General features: G+C 35.2%; 1 protein-coding gene across 2 annotated transcripts in view; it reads right to left on the bottom strand.

Moving 5' to 3' along the window:
• Positions 1–6,508, bottom strand: part of LOC113227182 (stearoyl-CoA desaturase 5-like) — a 51,662-nt gene that overhangs the window by 32,996 nt on the left and 12,158 nt on the right. Inside the window, exon 1 of one of the 2 annotated variants that reach the window (XM_026460065.1) lies at positions 5,241–5,381. The exons of the other annotated variant lie outside the window; for it this stretch is intronic. The gene's annotated coding sequence lies outside the window, so the exon portion shown is untranslated. Of the gene's footprint in view, positions 1–5,240; positions 5,382–6,508 lie in introns of those variants that run through there. 2 annotated transcript variants of the gene reach the window in all.

The raw sequence follows: 6,508 nt of genomic DNA, 5'->3' as shown, positions 1-6,508 counted from the left end.
AGACACATGAGACTTGTCAAGTTATGCCTCAGGGTGACGGGCGCAGTGGCAGTGCCCCTGAGATCGTTACTGCTTAAAGCTTTGAGTGGCACTGCAACTGTTATGGACAGGCGTGTCACTGGTATGTGACACGCCTGGTGGTAACCAGGCGCCCGACTTGTTCGTCTCGTGACTTGTTATTTTGTTTGTGTTTTGTTTGTTTGTTAACAGAACCTACATTTATAATACATGTGTTTACATGACAATAAATAAGGATAATAACATTGTATTAAACGTTTCGACTTCTTAGGTTGTCGCTTTTTACACATAGGAGACAAAGCTATTTCTTCGAATTTAATCGCGTGTATTTGTTTTTTCAAACAAACCATTTTGAGCTCGTTATAGGGGGTTGACTCACGTAATCAAACCGTTACGATATCGTAGCGATTTAGTCGTTGAACTGCATTTTCGTATTCACGTGTGACAGTGAACGTCAACGAGGCCAATTTTAAAGTCGTTCGATCAAAATGTCGTTAAAGCGTATTCTGGTATATGCAACGAACTTAAATTGGCTCTAAACAACAAGTCATACGTATTCTGCTAAAATTTTGACAGTTCTTTCAATAGACTTTGGACGACTAAATGTCAAATTTCACAATCCAAGACGTCGTTCATTAGTCGTTACGCTTCGATTCTACTCATATCAACGTTCGTTCGAGTGATACGTGAATACCTATTTTGGATAGGACTTCGATCAAACGACTACGTAACTTCAACGATATTTTGACAGCTTGAACTTACGTGAATCGCACTACAGGTCCGATGGTCACGGCTGACTGAGATGATAAAGACATCAACCTGTTATATCTAATATTAATACAAACCGCCCTATTTTTCTCTGTAGTTGCAACAGTTTTAAATAAATACCATATTTTTAATTTTCCAAAGAACATTCCAATTTACGTACAATAAATAATAATAATAATTTTATAAAATTAATCTTTTAGGCCTTGGGAGAAACGAGAGTCTAAAATAGATAATAATAATAATAACGCACTCACTCATAGCCCCACCAAGGGAAACCTTGTATCGCGGGTGCCATGGACACACACATAGACAACCACAAATTACACCCAAACTCACGAAAGAAATAAATGTACGCCATACAAATATTTCTCCCGGCCCGGGAACCTGACCTGAGACCTCTGCATAGCAATCCAGAATGGTAACCGTTCGGCAACAGAGGCAGTTGAAAAACAAATATACGCGATTTAGATCCGAAAAAAGTTTAATTTCGTATAACTTTAAATTAATATAATTATACATTTTAAACGTTAAACGTTGTTAATATTTAAAATGGAATTGTGATATACCTATAGTCGTTATTATGAAACATATTATGTAACAACAGTGAATTCCGGTTTGAGTGCATGCTACGCCGATTGTCTGACTGAAAACATTAGTTAACTATTAGCAACATATAATTATGATCAAACACGATTTTATTGCTAACTATAAGAATTTTAAGCGATGCCTTTGAACAGTAAAACTTTTAGAACCTTCTAATTTTTCTGGATCTGCTATAAATTCAATACTGGGACAAGAAAGATGCACATGTACAAATATGAATATTGCACATTATAATTTACAATGCAATTATATAGTCTAGCTAGCATATCCGTTACTATGTAAGCGTCAAAAATGTTGCACTCTGTTTCATCATATTATCATTACGCTCTAAGCAATTCTTCTTTTATAATTATTCGATGACTATAAAGATTACGTTTTGGTTCAAGTAGCAAGCCTGCATAATATTAATTATAAAAACAAACAATCTTGCCCGCCTATTCTCGTATATATAAATATAAGGTTACTCACCTTAGGGGACTCAATTTTTTTTTATATTATCAAGTGACGAACAAGTCGCGCACGTGATGATAAGGTACACTCCTGTACATAACAGTTGCAGTGCCACTCAGAGCTTTAAATAGCAAAGATCTGAGGGGCACTGCCACTGTGCCGTCTCCCTGAGATATACGTGGACAAGTCCCGTGTGCCTGTAATTCCACCAGCATCCTTACTTTTCAAAACCGTAACACAGTAATGCTGACATTACTACTTGGCGGTTCAGAAATAGGAAAGGTACTTCCCTGGACGGACTCTTTTAAAAGAAGCTCTACTACTACTACATACGAAATACTAGAAATTTATGATTATATACAACGAACTAGTTCCAGCTACTTCGTCAGCGTAGAGTAAGTACTTCGAATAGCCAGTAGGCTATTACTATACTCATTTTCATAGTTTTATTGGTTCACCTCGCAATTTAACTGTACGATGTTCCTTAGTTTAATTATCCTGTGAAATGTATTGTTAAGGTGGTATAGAACAATAAATAATTTTGATTTCATTCTCCATACAAACTTTCATCCCCTATGTCACTCCCTTTAAAATTTATTTTTGTGACAAAAAGTAGTCTATATCCTTTTCCTAGGATCCATCTTTTTTTTTAATTTTATGATATCAAGCGACGGAAGTAACAAGTTGTGCGCCTGGTAGTAAGCAACATGCCTATCCATGACAGATGCAGTGCCACTCAGAGTTCTAAATCGTCACCCTCAGGCATAAGTTAACAAGTTCCAGGTAATTGTAATTTCACCAGCACCCTTCAAAACCGAAACGCAGTAATACTCACATTACTGCTTAGCGAATAAGATAGCTAAAGTAGTATATAAAAATTCCTCAAAATTGGTTCGGCGGTTTAGTTGTGAAAACGTAGCAGACAGAGTTATTTTCGCATTTATAATTATTAGTTTGGATAAAAATATAAATAAGAACTCCGATAATGATCTGGTCCGATAGTTATTAGATCCAGTTTCTTTCTAAAACAACACCTTAAAACTACTAAAATAAACAATGCTTTTGAACGACAAAACAAAATAACAAAATTATCGGTCATAGGACCTGATAAACAATGTTCCAATTTCTTGCGAATATTTAACCATAGTTCGATTTAAACCGTCTTGTATCGACATTTACTTTTATTATATATATTTATTTATTACTGAAATAATTTATATCAGTTTATAACTGTATAATGTATTAAAAAAAAGTTTGGGAAAAATGTTTTTAATTTTTATCTTACAAGGATTAAGAAGTGTAGCTCACTGTTTGTTGCAATTCGTGCATTTTGAGCATTGCAGCTTGCGGTCACATCTTCATTGATAGTCGCGGCTTGCTCAGCTGCTTTGGCCAGCCTTGACAACTTACCCGTAAACATACCCGTGTCAGGCTACATTACAATAATAATAATAATAATAATAATAATTGCCATTGCCGGGAAGTACCCCCTCTCCCATTTAAAAATTTAAAATTAATCTTTCAGGCCTTGGGAGAGGCGAGAGTATAAAATAGATATAATAATAATAATATGCGGTTCAAACCAGCTAACAAGCTGAGAAGAATAAAGTAAATAATAATAATAACGCGCACACACTCATAGCCCCGCACTAGGAAAAACCCAGTATCGCGGGTGCCATGGACATACAACCACAAATTACACCCAAACTCACGAAAGAAGTAAATGTACGCCATACAAATATTTCCCCCGGCCCGGGAATCGAACCCGGGACCTCTGCGTGGCAGTCCAGTGTGGTAACCGTTCGGCCACTGAGGCAGTTAAATATATGAGTTAGTTCAATAAATAGGACTGAAAGTAAACCTTTTGAAATAATCACCTGCGATCTGACGAGGTTTCAACAAAAATTAACGGGAAGTGACGGGACGAACAAGTCGTGCGCCTGGTGTAAAGCGACACACCTGTAACAGTAGCAGTGCCACTCAGAGCTTTAAATCGCAAAGAGCTGAAGTACACTGCCACTGCGCCTGTCACTCTAAGACAAGTGGACAAGTCCCATGTGCCTGTCATTTCACCAGCACCATTACCCTTCAAACCGGCGACAGAAATGGATAAGGTGGAAGTAGTGCCCTGGACGAACTCTTTCACAAGGAACTCTACTGTTACTTAAAATTTCAATTTGCTCTTGTTTAATATATTGTATATACCAACATTGGAGCAAATTTAGCAGATTCCTCCCTGGAAAGTAAGCCTCATTTTCTGACGAAGCAGTTATTTAGATTTACTTGAAGTAAGATTGCGTTTAAACTTATCTTTATTTATAATTAACGAGTAGATTCATATCATCTTTACACAGAGAAAATATGAAAGCGTTTGAACGCTGTATAAAATTTTTATAACGGTAGCTCTACCTACATCCCTGAATAAAAAATGCAGTTTAATTACAGTTAAAATCAAAATTTATTATACATACGTTTATTGTTATTTTAAGTAAAAGTACTAACTTTCTTTATTATTTAGCTGGTCGGTTGGAACCAATGTTTTGAATTGAATTTCGTTATCGAAATATATAATACGAAATCATCCTTTATTTCATAATTTACATACATCATGTCAACAGTGAACGTTATGTACATTCACTGTTGATAAGTGTACGTATCTAACTATCTAGCAGTACTAGTCTACGACATAAGAGTTAGTGAAAATCGTAAAGAATATTAGAAAATACTCCGCGGCTGAGACTGGAAACCACAAATATTTCCTTTGTGCATGTAATGGCTATTGTATAGTAAATATAGTATGTCTTCATTTACAAAAGCCTTGACAGTTAAAAGTTCGATTTTTAAATTATATTTTTTTTTCATTCTCCTGAAATTCGTTTCTCCTCTAAATTATTAAGAATTTAATAATTTAGAGGAGAATCGAATTTCAGAATTACTTCGCTAAGTTATAACCTACTATTTCAACACCGAAAATAAAATTAATTAGAATTTACTGTCATGTTGTTTCTGAAATACAGATTTACATAAATTTCTTCTTTACTAGACTTATTGAATTCAAGCGGAAATAGTTTAATTAAATTACATTTTTCATGTTTAAATAGTATGCAGCTCTTAACATAGTGACCTTATTTATTATTCGAACGAAAGTAAAATAATATAATCTTCGTACATATTTGAGCATTGTTGTCAATTTCGTTTCATGCCAAATGTACTTGAAGTTTTTCGATTTTTACTTAAATGTATTTAAGATACGAAATAAAGGAATGACACTCCTATGTAACAACTGAAATATAAATATTATATATGTACATTTTTTCTACATACACTTCTAGATTCAAAACTTTTTTATTTTTATTTTAGTGCATTTTTTGGATTAAGTTATTCAATTGAAGAAATCTCACCTGTAAATGTTTTTTTTAGTAAATCCACGTTAGGAACACACACTGGTGCAGCCAATAAAATCACAATGGTAATGTTTATGCTGGTTGCGATGGTACCAGCGTGCGCTTGCGCTTGACACTGAGCACTTGACGGGAAACACGGAGCTTTACGCTGCGCGTGCGACCACCTCTTACTTATAGTTTCAGACCGCGTAACATTTTCCCCACCATCTTCATCTTTGAATAAAAATAATATAAAATTTCTCTTTGCATTTCGGAAATTACCTTATGATTATTACACGCCCTATGTTGTTTTTGTTATTTGAATGTAGATCGATAAGTCATAATTATATAGGTTTGTTAGAAATTTAAAAAAAGAATTGCTATTTAACGTAACTATTCAAAAACATTAAAAGTATTCCTTTATCAAGCTTTGGAATAATTTTCAATCCGAAGATGATGGTTTAATATTAGAATATCCTTTTTAAGAAAATGTCCAGTTCGTTCCATGGTGGTGATTTCTTCGCGTGGGCTATGGGAGACTTTGTCCTTTTCGGCGGTGTGTAAAATCGAGTCACGTTCTGATTTCTCCCCTAATATGAAGCCACAAAGGTCAAGGACACTGTACTATGGTACAATATTTGCATACAAATTAAGTACATAGAAAAAAAAAATTGTAAATATCCATTGACTTTACTATTTTTTTTATACTATGAAACTCTAATAAGTTCGCTTAGTAAGTGTGTGAAGAATGACTAACATACCTACTTAACATTCGTATACCCAGCAAACATAAGCTCTAGAACATGCGTTCACAATTATGTACATACCGTCAAGGCTCGCTCTCGCTGGGATAGTTAGAGACATAAACAGCCACTTACTACGCTTTTGACAAAACACTTTCGCCTCCTCCACTCGCATCAGTCTCTTCATATCTGCGAGTGGAGGAGGCGAAAGTGAAAGACACAGTAATATAATAATATAATAATAATCTTTATTGTTCTCTCACAAAGTCTTAGAATATTTAAAGTAGTGACTTATCTAAGTAATGTTACATCATTAAGTCTGTATGAGAGACTGGCGTCCGTACTAGGAGACCTGTATTACAGATCGCCAGCCTCTCCACACTCCGGACCAAAAGGTGTACTTGCACTCGAACTTAGATAACTATAATTTTAGTGAACAGTACTGGACTTAGGCGTGAGGTGAATGTGTGTCTGTGTGGGGGTTTGTGTGTGTATGTGTGTGTGTGTGTGTGTGTGTGTGTGTGTGTGTGTGTGTGTGTGTGT

Source organism: Hyposmocoma kahamanoa, unplaced genomic scaffold (genome assembly GCF_003589595.1).
Source record: "Hyposmocoma kahamanoa isolate Upper Pololo Valley unplaced genomic scaffold, ASM358959v1 202, whole genome shotgun sequence".
NCBI classification, from domain to species: Eukaryota; Metazoa; Arthropoda; class Insecta; order Lepidoptera; family Cosmopterigidae; genus Hyposmocoma; species Hyposmocoma kahamanoa.
The sequence above is the reverse complement of the archived record's forward strand: the minus strand, read 5'-3'. Positions and strand labels throughout refer to the sequence as shown.